This window comes from Mirounga leonina, unplaced genomic scaffold (assembly GCF_011800145.1).
Source record: "Mirounga leonina isolate KUSES-001 unplaced genomic scaffold, KU_Mleo_1.0 Mir_168, whole genome shotgun sequence".
NCBI lineage: Eukaryota > Metazoa > Chordata > Mammalia > Carnivora > Phocidae > Mirounga > Mirounga leonina.
Window position 1 is genome coordinate 47,501,322 of NW_023270426.1, and position 16,242 is coordinate 47,517,563.

General features: G+C 44.4%; 1 protein-coding gene across 2 annotated transcripts in view; it reads left to right on the forward strand.

Moving 5' to 3' along the window:
• Positions 1 to 3,428: 3,428 nt before the first annotated feature.
• Positions 3,429 to 16,242, forward strand: part of SV2C (synaptic vesicle glycoprotein 2C) — a 205,988-nt gene continuing 193,174 nt past the window's right edge. The window contains exon 1 of one of the 2 annotated variants that reach the window (XM_035014673.1): positions 3,429 to 3,772. The gene's annotated coding sequence lies outside the window, so the exon portion shown is untranslated. The remainder of the gene's footprint in view (positions 3,773 to 16,242) is intronic. The other variant, XM_035014672.1, reaches the window with a different exon arrangement.

Genomic DNA, 16,242 nt, shown 5'->3' on the forward strand with positions numbered 1-16,242 from the left:
ATTTTTTTTAAGTAAGGCATTCTAAAGCACAGGCCCCCTCAGGCACAGAACCCTTGCTTGCTCAGGACTAAGGGTAGTACTGGTTGCAATGAACATCTTCATGTGCATTAAGTTTGTGAGGCTTAAGGTAGGATTAGTGCTTAGGGAGTGACCTTGAATTGGGAGCTAAAATTGTCAGGAAAGGTGCAGAGTGACATGGAGGTCTGAGCATAGCAGCAACGTTTAAAAGTGTACAATAACCCGATGAAGTAAGATTCAGAGCTGTAGGTTTTCGGGAGAAGGGAGGAACAATGTTCTGGAAGCAGCACTGAGGAACAAGAAGACACCACCTTCTTATCTCCTGACACAATGATACAAGCGCTGGAGAGGGAAAAACCAGCCATCACTTGCAAGGGCTGTGGAAGCAGTTTTTCTAGCGGGAGAATCAGGCTTCCATTAGAGCAAGAAGTGAAGGGAACCTTCAGAGAAGAGGCTGAGGATATAGGGCATTTTGCTAATGGTTGGATTGTGCCTTCCAGAAGCCTGAAATAGAAGGTTCCAGGAGCTGGATAGGGAGAAAGGGACATATAATATGTGCTCAGTCTATGAATGTTAAAATGTAGGAGATGAGAAACGCACTTGAGATTCTCGAGCTGCTTGTGATAACCAACATAAATAGGCATTAAAGGCTTAATGAGATTAACATTGGTAGACTCAAGACCTAGAATGTTGGGGAAGCTGTGAGCATTGAGGGTGAGAAGGGTGTCTGCCTTGTTACCGACCCCTGATGATAAAAGTGAGGAGAACTGGAGTGAGGGAGCCTTGGTCCAAGTGTATGGAGGCTCTCTTGAGGTCTCTGTTCTGGAAGCCAGCTGTTAGTTACCCTAAGCTTGCAGAAATATAGAACTAACACCCTAAGGCACACACTTGGGAAAACCTCACTCTGGCTACTAAAAGGAGAGGGGTATTGACATTTAATCTATGTCCACTATGTGCTAGGCACTGTGCTTCTTGTGTGTGTTACCAAGTTTAATCACCACAGCATCTATACTTAGTATGAATCATTTTTATTGAATCCACTTTGCAGATGTGAAGATAGATCTCTGATGCTCCTTAGGTCTGTTTAATGGCTTACTTTCTAGCATGCTCAGCAGATACTGCACTGAGGAATAAAATTCCAGATTGGTAGGAGGGTAGTGATGTTAGAGCACTGGGGTTTTTGTGGGGACAGTGCAGGGGTCCCCTTTACCCTCCCATCAGCTCCTACAAGACAAGTGTTTTTAGGAGAGAAAACACATCCTTATAGAAGGTGTGAAGACTATTCTGAGTGCTGGATCCAATAGGCCTGGGGTGTACCAAGTGGGACCCTAAAATGAGAGCAGTCTTGGAGGGCAATGCATCCCATTGTCATGAGAAAATGTTTGTTGTCCTCCAAAGACACAGCATTAAAATACCCTCCTCTAACACAGGCTGGTCTTAAATTGAACATTTCTCAAAAATACACAATCAGGAATTTTCCTGTAGGAGCTGTTATCTTCAACTACATCAAGACATGAAAACTTGGCAGCTAGAAAAAGTTTTACACTTCTTTAAGTATCTTCCATGGACAGCACAGGGAAGAGAGAGCATAGCACAGGGCACATTGATCATTCATGGTTTTCTGAACTTCTCTCATTGGAGAAATAATCCATTATCATATGACACTTGGGGGAAGGTTTTCAAGAGGGGGTCTGTCTGTCCATTTGGAATCCCAGTGAATCACCAGCATGTTTTGCACTTGAGAGTTCAATGTTTTATGTATAATATGCAGGCAATCTGGATAAGGTTTGTGATTTTTTTAATTTCACTATTTCATTTCCAATACTGGATTTATTTGGCATTCCCATGGGATATCTTTTCCTTCTCATTGTAACCACACAATAATTTTAGCCTAAATACTTATTTAATTTAAATAATTTGCTTATGTAGAGGGATCCATGAAATGCAAATAAGCAGCATGTTCCTAATTTTCATGTTTCCTGACCACCTTACAGCACCACATATGGTTGAAAACTGCAAAGCCTTTAACCCAAACAAGACCCAGGCAGGTTTTCAAAGACCGATGCAGCAAAGCAAGTGTAGGTTCCACAGGACAGGGGAATCATAACTTAAGAATTCTTGAGAGCCTGAAATGGAGAGAAGGGAAAATTATAGGCCAAGGACTGTCTCTGTCTTCCTCTTTCCACAGCATCATGCATAGTGACACAAACCAAGCCAGAAAGCTCATGTGACAACACTGCTCAGAATTGACCTGCCTCATCCCCACCAGCTTCTCTGGGCAGGAGGCTGCCTGAGGTGCCTGGTGTCTCTTCTTTCCAGCACAAGTACATGTATTTATATTTATATCCATACACTGATCCATTCAGTCATCCAGGCATATTTACACGAATCAAACACATTCGGCAGATAAACCGTGTGTGTGTGTGTGTGTGTGTGTAAGAGAGAGTTCCACCCACTGCATCCCGCTCAGGTGTTGCGCTTTGTCTTGCTTCGGGTCACCCATCATTAGAGCGGTGATCTTAGGGAAGACGCCTGCCAGTATGGCAGTGTGGCCGCCTCCCACGCTGCATTGGTTCCATGTGAGCGCGGAGCTGGCAGGGTCCTGGATTTGGGGAAGTCCAGCTTCTCGCAGCATCTGGGTGGCAGTGCGTGAGATGGGGGGGACAGGTGGGGAGCATGGAGGGGCGACGGCCAGAGGCCCACGGACGACTACGCCCTCCTCTACCGCCGCGGAGTGGCCGCGCCAGCCTTGGGGAAGGCGTCGCCCGAGTAGGCTTCCCCGAGCCGCCGAACCCTGCTGCTTTGCAGTGGGGAAGCTCAAGTGGGGGTCTCCAGCACGCCAGTGTTATCAAGAATACAAGCAAAATTCCCGTGCCTCCCTCTCCTTTTTAAATATTCAGTAGTTCCCCTAAAAGAACCACTTTCACTGTCTGCCTGTGGATCCGGCTGTCTGCTCCCCCACCCCCGCTAGCATTAGGGAGACCTCAGACACCCAGCAAAGTTTCCTCCGGTTTGCTCTTGCTGCGCCCCAAGTTTCCCCTCGCCTTGTATGCCAGTGTGGAGGTGGAGGGTGGAGGAATGGTCAAGTTAGCCCTGCCAGGTGGCTCCCTGGAAGAGGAGTTGACGTTAACAGGTCAGTCCCAGGCCCAGAAATAGGGGGCAAACCCTCTCTCCCCTGGCACCAGCTAGGTCCCGCACTCAGAATGCCTTGATTTCTCGGGGGACCAGACTAGGGGCGCCGCCCCCAGTGCACCACGCAGAGCACTGGCGCCCCTTTCCTTCCCCCCCTCCCCTGCAAACTCGGAGCCCTGACTCCTCCGAAAGTACTTGCCACTTGGGGGTGGCCCCGCCCCTACCCCCAGTCCCACGCTGCAGCCAGACCTCAGAACCCGGACTTCCCGGAGCCAGTCAGCCCGCCCCGCACCGAGTCGTGCGCCGCTCCCGCCTCCCCCGCACGGTGACTCCCTCCCTGCGCACCGCTCGTACTCTCGCCACGCCGCCGCCCGGCACTGCAGCACCGCGAGGAGGAGGCGCAGGCGGAGGAGGGGGAGGAGGACCGCAGCGTGCAAGCCCGGAGCCACTTTCCCGCCCCTCCTTTCGTCGCTGACACGCTCGGAGGAGTCACCACTCCGCGCGTTGCCGGCGACAGTGGCAGACGGAGGCGGCCCCGGGGAGAGAGCCCGAGCGACGCCCGCGAGGCAGCAGCTGCAGCGCTGACACTACCTAGGGCAGGGGGTCCCAGGCGGCCGGAGCGGTGAGTGAGGGACCCCGGCAGCGGTGGCGGGTTTTCCAGCCGCCGCCTAATTTCCCTTCCCGACCGGGGAGCAGGGCGCTGCAGCGTGGGGAACTTTTTGCATCCTTGTAGAAGCGCAACTTTGCCCCGCGTGCCCCCGAGGAAGCGGTTGCAGGTTCCTATTTGCTGGGGCGGGACCGGGGAATTCGGGGTAAAGCAGATGGAGTGACTCCCGGATGCCCAGGGTAGGTCAGGGGAGGCGGGTGCACTTTATCCGGATTCCCGGGGGAGGCGGGTGGGCGGCCGCGGGGATTCGAAAGCCGCGCCCGCCTTCCTTGGGGACCTCCACAATACTTTGCTTCCGTGGTTGGACGGGGAGGGGGAGGCTGAATCAGAACAGCAGCTCCGAGCCCCCAGCCAGGCGTCCGACCTGTACCCCGACCCCAGCTTTGGGCTCAACTTTTCGGCGGGGATCCCTCTGCAGACGTGCGGCTGGCAGGAGAGCAGAGAAAGCCGCATTGGGCGCTGTGCGAGCCTGAAAGAAACCCCGGGGCTTAAAAAACGATTCCACGGAAGTCCCCGAAGCCCCCGTCTCGTGTCTGCGCGAGAAGCAGAGAGGGATGGAGAACCGGGAATCCCGCGGGGCTGGGGCTGTTTGTAAGTGCCGCACTTGACTCCAAACACTCCGCCCTCATTCAGTCAAAACCTACGGAGCGCCCACCAGGCTCCAGGTGCGGCGAAACAGACCGACTGGCGTGCGGCTCCCGGGGGGAGAGGGGCTATCACCCATAAACAAGCCACCTGGGTCCTTTCAGGTGGTGGTGAGAGCTGTGGCGGCGCTCACCCAGTCCATCTGACCCTTTCAGTGGTCAGACTCTCTCCCCTCCGCCTGGGTTCTAGAACTGGGAAGACTTTTCTCCAGCTTGTCGCGGGGATCTCCCGGGGCTGGGCCCATGAAGACTGCGGAATATGGTGATGAACTTGTGGGGCAGCGGGCACCCCGCCTCAGATGCACAAAACCCAGGGTCTTTCTGTGGGCGTGCGGGGACCTTAGGCGCCGGGCGCGCGGGGGGGGAGGGGGAGGGGCTGAGTCACAGAGGCGGGAGCCGGGGTGGGGAGGGCGCTCACGTCACCCGCTGCGTGTGCTAGTGATGCAAATGCAGACCCACGAGGGGCGGGCGGGGTGGGGGCTGGAGGGGAGGCGGCGGAGTCTCGGTCTGGGAGAGCGCGCGTGTGCGTCGAAGTCTCTCGGGTGATGGATGCCCCGCAGCGCACCCGGCGGGGGCGGCGGGGCGGCGGGGCGGCCGGGGAGGGGGGGACTGCGGCCTGGGCGGCGAGGAAAGCCCAGCAGGGCGGGTCTGCGGGCGGGCCCGCAGCTCCGCAGTGCGCCACAGTGCCGGGAAGGCGCCGCAGCGGCCAGGCGCTCCTCGGGGATCGAAAGATGGGGCGTCTTTTAAGGCGCCGCAACAGGGATGTCCTGATGGCCTCCTCTCTCAGTAGACCGCCTTCCTAAACATTTAGGCGATTGATAGCGCGAGACAGTTGTTTCAGTTTGATTCTTAGCCTTAATCCTGGAAGAGGCTTTGGCATTCATCTCTTTGGCGTTCACTAGTTTTCTGTGGCAAGTTCCGAAAGGCCTCGTGCTCCTGGCAAGTTTTCATGTGAAAGCTTCGACGTTGAGGTTCATGAGATTTCCGTAGTGCTCACCCATGCCTTCGCCATTCTTCAGTTTTGTCAGGAAGCCTGGCCTCTAAGTGGGGCTTGAGAATGGCTTACAAAACAGTGTGCTGCGTTCCTCCTTTAGGACCTAAAAATGTGTGTTGAACGCAGTCCCTGGGAGAAAATAAAAAGCCCAATCCATGTTTCATTTTATTTATTATTATATTTTTAAAAGACCCCACTTTCTGGAAGCCTCCTGGCAAAGGTTTTTCTACTGGCTTTGCTGAATGAGGCCAAATCTGCAGTATGTGCGGCTAAAGGATTGAAAGAGGGGAGCTGGAGGGGAGGAAGGAAGGAAAAGGGGAAGGCAGTCATCAGAGAGCCCAGAGACAAAGATCCTAGTTCCCGCTTTCCGGAGCATTGTGTTACAGTCACCTCAGGCAAGTGACTTACCTCTTGGGTTCATCCTCCACATTTGAGAAGTCTGAAAAATAGCTCAGACTAGCTCTTACTACAAAGTTGTTTTGAGGACAAAAGATGATGGTCTCAGAGAGCTTTGTGCCTACAAATTCTCTATGAATGGAAAATATTATGAAACACAGTCCCTTTAAGGGAAAAAGAAAAACAATTTTATCTTTTAAAAAATTCTGGAGACATTCACCAGTGCTGTTTCTTTAATGAAATTTAGCTTTCAATGTCAGCAAGCGCAGACGATAGACTTTTCCTAACAGTCTTATATAAAATCAGATGCCATTAGCTGCTGTCTGGAGAATGGAAAAAAAAAAAGCACTGGATTACATCTGAGTGTTTTTGGTGATGTAGTAGAGAAAACAGATTTATTTTTCATGACCTGATGACAGTCAAAGTAGGTTCTCTGGTGTGAGCAGCAGACTAGCCTAAGAGCTTTTAGGTAAAAATTCTACTCATTATTAACCCAGTCATATTCCTTAAGTGTGGAAGTTGCCTCAGAAAACAGGATGCAGTTTCCATCCTTAAGGAGATGACCACAAAGGGTATCATAATGTGCAATATATCACGTGACCACAAGTCCCAGAAAATCCATTTCCTATCATTAGGGATATTATCTCTTACGCTAATGTAAACTTGTTGATGATATATTTCATGAATAAAAACATCTGATTTGTCAAAATGCCTTCCTAACCACTCACAATGTTGTTATTCATGTTATTCATACATAATGGTGGATATCTATGAATGGTTAAAGTTAAAATGCCCTATTTATCCTGTGTGGCTGTACCAAGGAAAAACCTGTGATTGACCAGTGCTTCTTGGTTCCATGTTGATTTGGATTTTATCAGACCCATGGTTTGCAATATGTACATCATTGTCCATTTAACCCAAACTCATCATTTAGGTTAAGTCTGTCAGTAAACCTGAGAGGCAGCCCCCTGTCTGCATGTGGTTTTGGTACAACATTGCTAAATTGTTTTTGTTTTTGCTTTGCTTTTTCCATTCCAGCCCTATTGAGCAACCAGTGTAAATGTTGCAGTGAATTGAATTTGGAGCTTTCTTTATTTGGCACAGCTGAAATAACAAGGGGGGGGGGGTCAAGTTACTATTTTAATCCTTGCTGGAAATATGTCTTAATGTTTATTTTTATCACAAACACCCCTTGTAATTAGGGACACTTGCTATTAGTTGGCATATCATCATGGTTTCCCTTGTTGGGAAGAATTGAACAAAATGAAATAAATGGAGAGAGATCAGTGGATTGGATGGTTTGGTACTCTCTGGTTCTACTATTCTTTCCCTAGCTGAAATGCAGAAATATATGATGAGTTATAGTTTATTTTATTTCATAAAATTTTAATTCCAGTATAATTAATATACCATGTTATGTTAGTTTCAAGTGTACTATATAGTGATTCAACAGTGCTCTACATTACTCAGTGCTCATCATGATAAGTGTACTCTTAATCCCCTTCACCTATTTCACCCATCCCCCACCCACCTCCCCTCTGGTAACCACCAGTTTGTTCTGCAAATTCAAGAGTCTGCTTTTTGTTTGTCTCTCTCTTTTTTTTGGTTCATTTGTTTTGTTTCTTAAATTCCACATAAGAGTGAAACCACATAGTATTTGTCTTTCTCTGACTTATTTAACTTAGCATAATACCCTCTAAGTCCATGCATGTTGTTGCAAATGGCAAGATTTCATTCTTTTTTATGGTTGAATAATATTCCATTGTATATATATACACCACACCTTCTTTATCCCTTGATGAGTTATATTTTAAATTTGAACTTTGCTTATAAGTAGAATATAAGAAGTGTTTTTTATTAACTCACATTGCAATTTTACATGGAGTTATGGGCTCTGTTTTTGTAGAATAATTGATCTGTTAGATTTTATATTATGCCATTATGAATATGGATTAAAACATTTTTAAAAGACCGAAATTGAAAAATAATCTGTTTACCAATCTTAGTAAAACAGATATTCAGATGAATTTAACATGACAAATTTTATTTTATTTTATTTAAAGATTTATTTTATTTTTTTTTAAAGATTTTATTTATTTATTTGACAGAGAGAGACACAGCAAGAGAGGGAACACAAGCAGGGGGAGTGGGAGAGGGAGAAGCAGGCTTCCCACAGAGCAGGGAGCCCAATGCAGGGCTCAATCCCAGGGTCCTGGGATCATGACCTGAGCCAAAGGCAGACACTTAACGACTGAGCCACTGGGGCGCCCCTAAAGATTTTGTTTTTAAATAATCTCTAGACCCTACTTGGGGCCCGAGCTTACAACCCCAAGATCAGGAGTTGCATGCTCTACCGACTAAGCCAGACAGGCGCCCCTAACATGACAAATTTTAAATGCTTTCTGTTGAGCACCCAATGTATATTATGGCTGTTGTATCATTTCCTGTGGACAGGATGTACTGCAAATGATTAAGACTGGAAAGTAAGAACTATATTAATGGGCTTTAGTCTTCTCATAGCACTTGGGTCCTCTTACTACTCAAGAGCACAGTGAGATTTATGACTGATTAGACCAAATGCTTTTTCTTGTTATTTGCTACTCTTTGAAAATCCTGTGGATTAGAATCTTTGTATAGCTGAATAGACCTATGATTCTCAGTAGTCCTGTGTATCATACTTCCCTGGGGAGCTTATTCAAATGGAGATGTCTGAGCTTTATCCTAGACATTCTAAATAAGTAATTCCATGGGTGGGCCCAGAAAATGCTATTTATCAAGCTCTGCCAAGTGGGTTATATGTCATCAATAGGGGTCTACACTTGAAGGAGTACTTGAACTAGTACTTGACAAGGTGGCAGTGTGGCAGGGCTATCTAGGCTGTGTTGTTCTCTTCAATATTTATTGAATCTCTACTTGAAGCTCTCAGAGAAGTCACCTTCCAGCTGGCAAGACAGACTTAAAGATGACCAAGTTCTGTGGAAGGAGTCAGAGGTGGAGTGAGTGAGGTGGGTGGTTGGGAAGAACCCTGTGGAGACAGTTATGTAGATGGCATCTACATAGGAGCAGCATTTTATAGGTTGCTCTGGTGGCGGAAAGGCTGAAAACCTCAGCATGGCCTTCAAGGCCCTGGAGGGCCTGGCCCCTGCGCACTTCCGTAACATCATTTTGCTTAACCTCCAAACCTCTCCCGTCCTAGCAACCTTCAAACATCAGCCCCATCCTGCTAGAGCAACCTTATCACCTGCTGTACCCTACCTTCACCATTTTAACTCTTGATGTTCTTTAGACTTCAGTCATCTTCCCTTTCTGGGAGAGCTTCCCAACCCTCTCGGGAGGGGAAATCTTTCTTCTCTCACAGTGTTCTTTTCTTTATAAATAAGGTTGTTGGAGAAAAACAGGATACTCAGTAATTTTGAGTTCAGATTAGTAAAATGTTTCTTAATCTACGTATATCTCAAATATTGCATGGGACGTAGTTATGTTAAAATATTATTTGTTGTTTATATGACATTTAAATTTATCTGGGGCATCCTTTATTTTTATTTGCTGAATCTGGCAACTCTGTTTATAAAGTTCATTAATTTTACCATCTCCTTTTTGAAAAAAGTGAGATTGTTTCATTAATGCCTGTCTCTCCTGGCTGAACTACAAACCCCAAGAGGCCAAGGACAGAATTAGAGATAGGTTGTTGTTTTGTCTTGCTGTTTATCCCTAGTCTCTAAAATAGTATCTGGAGTATAGTAAGAGCTCAGTAAATTTTATCAGATGAATTAGTGAGCTGCTTGAGAAAAATGGTGTAACCATGGACAAGTTTCTTAATCTCTTAGAGCCTTAGTTTCTTCAGCTGTGAAAAGATGATTTTTATATCTACTTTTTAGGATTGTGTGTAAAGGGTAAATGGAGAAAACATACATAAAGCTCCTAGCATGTTGCTTTGCAGGCACTGTACTATAAAAGATGTCTTTTCTCTTCAATCAGTATTTGGTTTGTAACATGAAGGGATTCCTTCTTAATGTAGGAAACCCTGCTTCCTTTTTATTATAATGCAATCCTGTAAGTAGTCAAGTGTTTCCTGAATGTTTACCAAATGCAAGGTACTCTGGAGATTCAGCTGTGCAGTTACAAAAGTCCTGTTCCCAAGGAGCACCCATCTGTGGAATGGTAACACTGAGGGCTCGCTTCATGGACCACGCGGGGCCTCATGGTTAGAAAGGCCCTGTGTTTGGTTTATGCTCTGCCATCACCTCTTGAAATTTTTTGAACAAAGGGGGGCCCCATGTTTTCCTTTTGTCAGTTACTAGCTAATCCTGGGAACCTATGCATATTTGTATATACACATGCATGTGGATCATTGTAATCTTTATAATGACGCTGGGCCTCTCATTACTCAGAGAACTTGTGATTTTCCCCTGTTACATGGTTTGTAATTGACTGAACCAAGATCAATGTCTTTTCCCGTACACCGTGACTGTCTTCACCTGATTACAACCATCCAGTGTGGGCCACATCTTTGAGTGAGCATCAGAAACTTTTAAAGAACTGGCTTCAGGTCTCCTATCCTTGGGTCATTTCCGTGGACCTTCCCTCCCTGTCACTGCTCCTGGAGTCACTGAGAGACTGCAGCTTGGGGTGCTAGGTCTGCCTTTGTAGGAACACCAGGAACACTGGCGATGTGTTTTAGACTCTATCCCCTCCGGTATTCAGGTTTTTAAATCTTTGGATGCACACAAGATAAATAGTGATCTCGGGGGGTTGAAATTGTTCTAAGACAAATATCTGAGATGTTTGTTCTTTGCTTTAAATTACCCAGCTGAGCCACTCAGCAAAGGGGCCTCTGCACAGGGAACAACCATGCATTTTAGCGGTGGGTAGAGAAGGGGACCCATTTTGTCATTTCAAGCTCTGACTAGCTTATTTTAAAATACGCTCATTGTAATATTACTCTTGAGTAGTGCTAAGTATGCCATTTTTCTTTTTTTTTAATTTTTGTGCTTGGGTGTGTTTGTATTGAAGAAGCAACATTCTAATAATTTCATCGGGACATTCTCATGTGTACCTTCACATTAGTATTATTTTCAACATGTGACAGCATGCTCCAATTAATGCACATTAAACACATTATGAGCGGCATTGAAAACAAATGTAATTTAAGTATAAAGATAATTGTTTTTTGAAGTATCCCGTTAAACCCACAGCCAGGGTTTCCTTTTGGCAACATCAGTGTGGAGGTAGACATAAGGACCCATGTCATCCACAGTCATTGCCCTCGTTCTATTCCTTCCCCAGTTGTGGATTCCCAATCAGCTACAAAGATTCTTCACTACTTCTCTGAGCTCTCAGGGGTAATCCCTGTGGTCCTTGCCTCTACTTCCCTGCAGCAGCATCCCACAGTGGTGCAGAGCGTGCCTCCCATTCCCAGAATGCCCTGGCTCCAGTATTATAGAACCTCCTGAAGCTACCATGTGCTCCTAATGTCCCTGGAGAGTTTGGAGGATGTGCGAATGCATGGGGCTGGTGAGAAACACAACATCCTGTATTCACTATCACTTGTCCCTTCCGACTCCAGCCCATGTCCTAAGACCATAAATAGTGGGTCTCAGATTGTCTTCTGCTTGCATTGAGCCTCCTACTGGGAGATTTCTTAGTCCCTCCCTTCCAGACATGCTCAGAAGTATCAGAATATTAAGATAAATCATGAGAATGTTGCACAGGATGTTCTGTGCATATTATTCATGGTACTGAAAAATTAGAACCAATCTAAATGTCTTTCAGAGGGTGATCAGATCAATTATGGTTTATCTAAATAATGAAATACTACACAGCCATTGAAATGAACCTGTATGTACTCACATAGAAATATTTGAAGATAAGTTATTAATGAAAAATACAGGAATTTATTGACCAGAAAATGTCCTATGTCTCTATTAAAAAATTAAAGTACATTAAAAAGCCTGGAAGGACAATGACCAAACTATTATCTTTTGGGGATAAGATGAAGAGGACCTGACACTTTTCACTTTATATTTCTGAAATATTTGAGTTTTCAACAATAATTACATATTACATTTGTAATTAAGGCATTAGTAAAGTTGGTAAAAATTAATTTCAGGTTGCCCATGTGATGATGTTTCTCAAATATGTCCAGATATTAATGTTTTAGTGGCTAAAATGCAGTGCCAGTTTTTCCCATGGATATTTTTTTAGTTCATAGTATAGGAAGGTATTTGAGGTTGTGAGAACATAAATTATTTTAGGGCTCAATAAAGCTGTTTTCATTTTGAATGAAAAAAGGGAACTCACCTATAAACATCCAGTACAGTGGACCCTGAGAGGAGCTGCGCATTGCTGACGTAGGTCATTAAAGTCCAGGACCTCTCCTCCATCTCCCTCCTCTGTTCTCAATAAATCTTACGTGTCCGGTGGCTGTCAAAAGCCTGTATTGCTACTCAGAATGTTGCGCTTTTAGGGACATTTTTCATCCTATGGCTGTGTACTTGATAGGATCGGAGATGGACAATTTTTATCTTCTCTTCCATGGGTCTGGAATGTCCTCCCTCCCACCACTTACCTTCCCCCGACTCTCAACATATACCTACCCATGGAAAAAGCTCCTACTTACCCTTCAAGCCTCAGCTTAAAACTTCACGCCCCTCCCCGGAGGAATTTGGGCCCCTTTCTTTGTTTCTCCCAGTCCCCTTGTAGCCACCACCATCATAATGCTTCTCACACTTTGTCGTTGTGGCTCTCTATACATTTCCCCAGTAGATTCTGCGTCCCTTGAACTTAAAGGGAAGAGGCCAAGTCACTGAGATCTTTAACTCCAGGTGCTGGACACATAGGGGCCGAACACATTTTAGATATTTATTAAGCCTTTTTAAAAAAATTTTTTTTAAAGATTTTATTTATTTATTTGACAGAGAGAGACACAGCGAGAGAGGGAACACAAGCAGGAGGAGTGGGAGAGGGAGAAGCAGGCTTCCTGCTGAGCAGGGAGCCCGACATGGGGCTCGATCCCAGGACCCTGGGATCATGACCTGAGCTGAAGGCAGATGCTTAACGACTGAGCCACCCAGGAGCCCCTTATTAAGCCTTTTTAATTGAAGGATAATATACAGAGACAAAAGTGTGCATATTAAAAGGGTATAGCTGAATTGATTTTCACAAACTGAACACATCTCTTTAACCAACACCCAGATCAGGACAGGGATGATTTCCGGCACCCCAGAAACACCTTGCATGTACCTTCCAGTCATAATCTCCTTCTGGAGGTGCCTAACACAGTTCTCCCATTCCTGCTCAGATGCCCACTTTTTCATGCCCAGTGTCTGGGAAACTGCTTGGCCGAGCCTTATCGCTGCTGATGGACGTGAGAACGTCATGAATGTGCCCAGACAGGATGCTGTCTCCAGATGGCCAAACTCTCAGTCCACAAGATGCCAGAGGGTGAGAAAACAGTCCCTGATTTGTTCTCCACTCGTCTGGGTTCCACCTGAGTCTAAGTCCCTCATGAGCAATTCTGTCATTTGACCTCCACTTCTATCAGGTTGGATAAGTTTCCTTCTGTTTGTGATTTGCTAAAATTTCCTATGAATGTGTATAGAATCTCATCCAATGCTTTTGAGCCTCTGATTCATTACAAAATAATTTCTTTTTAATAGATAAAGGTTCCAGAGTTTCTGTTTCTTCTTATGTCAGTTTTGGTAAGCAGTGTTTAAAAAAAAAAGAAATTTGTCAATTTTATTCAGGTTGTCAAGTTTATTGCATAGTTTTTTAGGATCACTGGTTTGTTTTTATTTTATGAACTCTTGTGATTCTTGTATCTAATTGTATTTTCTTCATTGCTTTGGATACTTAGTTCAATTTTTTGTATAGATTCTAGAAACTTCAGAGTCATGTAGCATTTTCTGTAGATCATTAAAAATGTATATGAATTATTTAAAATGCATTCCTATCTCATTGGAACATGGAATCATTGCCTGTGGTTATTTGCAAATATTTAAACCCATTATTTCTTTTATTTACCATTGACTCAGCCCTCAGAATATCAGAACATTAGTAACTAGATAGAATGACAGATACATTTAATTAATTTCACAAATATCTATATGATAGAAGCCAGGTTTATAGAAGATTCCAATTTCTTTGAAAGCAAAGGTGTTGATAAAAATGAAATACTCATGGGCTTGCTGTGGATCTACTGGTTGTTTAATGTATACGTGTTTATAATCTGAACAGATAAATGAACCATGATTTGAATTTTGATGACAAGGGTTTTATTTGGTGAAAACCATGAACCATATTCAATTCTTATTACATCCCTACCTGTCTTTACAAGACTGTGGCAGACTTTGCAGATTCCATCCTTTGGTGATTGTTGGGGGGAGCAAGCTCATGAAATTCACATTGGCATGGTTTGTTGGAGGGCTCTTCCATATCCCAGCAACTCATATAGCTAGTGACTCAGCATTGCATGTTTTTTACAGTGCTGCTTAACTTCTGCCTTTTCCCTCAATCCCACCCATTCCTTCTTTTTCCTAATATCCATCCATTCCCTGTAAAACATCATGAATTTCTTTTTTTTTTTAATTTAAATTCAATCAGCCAAGGTACAGTACATCATTAGTTTTTGATAAAATGTTCAATGAATTTCTTATTGATATTTCTATCCCTCCTTTAACCATACTTGCCTCCCTTATGCTGAGGGGGGGAGGAGGTTGGGAGGAAATCTCATTTGATACATCAGACATTTATTGCTACATCATGGTGCCTAACTGGCTACTCCCAAAAGTTAGTAACCTAAAGCAGTTTCTTTTTGCCCATGCATCTGTGGATTGGCAGGCTAATTTACATTGAGCTTTGCTAGGTTTTCTCCAAATTACAGATTAGATTCAGGTCTTTAATCCTACTTGGAATAATTGGCTACCCAGTTCATATTTTTTGCATGGAAAGGACAGAAGTACAGGGAAGGTGAGTGGAAACATGTGATGCCTCTTAAGCCTAGGCTCAGAATCCATGCATTTCATTTCAGCCCATGTTCCACTGACCAAAGACGTATAATGCATAGGGCAGTTCCACAGAACAAAGCATTGTCTCACACACTGCACAATTTTCCCGTGTCCCATCAGACATCCATTTAAGTGAAAAGTTCATTTCTGATAATCCAAGTCTAGAACTTTTTCTGTGAAATACAAGTATTTTTTCCTTAGTTTTTGTATATATTTTCCTGGGGGGAAACTACTTATAAATCAATCAAGGGAAGACTATACTTTGTTTCATTTAAAACCGTACCAAGAGTTGCTCATCGTTTCCAACAGTCATGTCACCAGCAGTAACACACACTAATTGTGACATTTAAGTTGCTAATAAGCACACCTCTCTTTGTGTCCATGGGTGTTTGTTATATTCATGGTGATTATACACTTAGAAGCAAGCATTTCATGTCTTCGTTTTGCCTTTTTTTGTTACACCAGAACATTTACATATTTAAAAACATATTTTATTATTTTTTTCTATTTCTCCTTGACACTATTAGGGCATTATATAGTTATTTTAAGTTTATGTATGCAGGTGGGTTATTTTATTTATTTATTTATTTATTTATTTAAAAGATTTTATTTATTTATTTGAGAGAGAGAGAATGAGAGAGAGAGAGCACATGAGAGGGGGGAGGGTCAGAGGGAGAAGCAGGCTCCCTGCCGAGCAGGGAGCCCGATGCGGGACTCGATCCTGGGACTCCAGGATCATGACCTGAGCCGAAGGCAGTCGCTCAACCAACTGAGCCAGGTTATTTTATTTATAAAAATTATTTAATAAGGCATTGCAAAATATATGTTATTACTAGATGTTGTTGGACTGTTCTAAATTGTGTACATTTTAATACCATGTGTAGTAAGCCCATTTATATTTGGGAATGAGAAGGGGCAAGTCGTAACACAGAGCGCTCTTCCATTTTGGCATTGTCTCTGAAGGGAGCATGCTCTTTCTGTGAAGATTGCCACATTACTCTCTCTCTAGCGATAGTTGTAAAGGGGGTAGTGTAGGAGCTGGACTTGTTTACAGAAATAGTGTGTCTGTAGAAAACATACAAGCCTTTATTGTAATTCTACTTCCAAGGCTCACCCCAAACGTAAACAGTGGGGAGACTTGAGCTGTGAAGGCATGAGCTTTTACTGTTCTGCTCTAACCTTGGTTAGTCACTGCAAAGGACACGGGAAGCTTAGAGGAGTGAAGAAACAGACATTTTCAAAGATGGCCGCTCTAACAAATGGGGGAGATACCCAGTAGGAATCTGGTGGTTTCTTTCTAACCCTGCTTTTCAAATAACAATTTCTTGTCATTCTCGAGTTAACATTGTCATGGTTTCCTGAGTGAAGATGTCACAAACCATCACT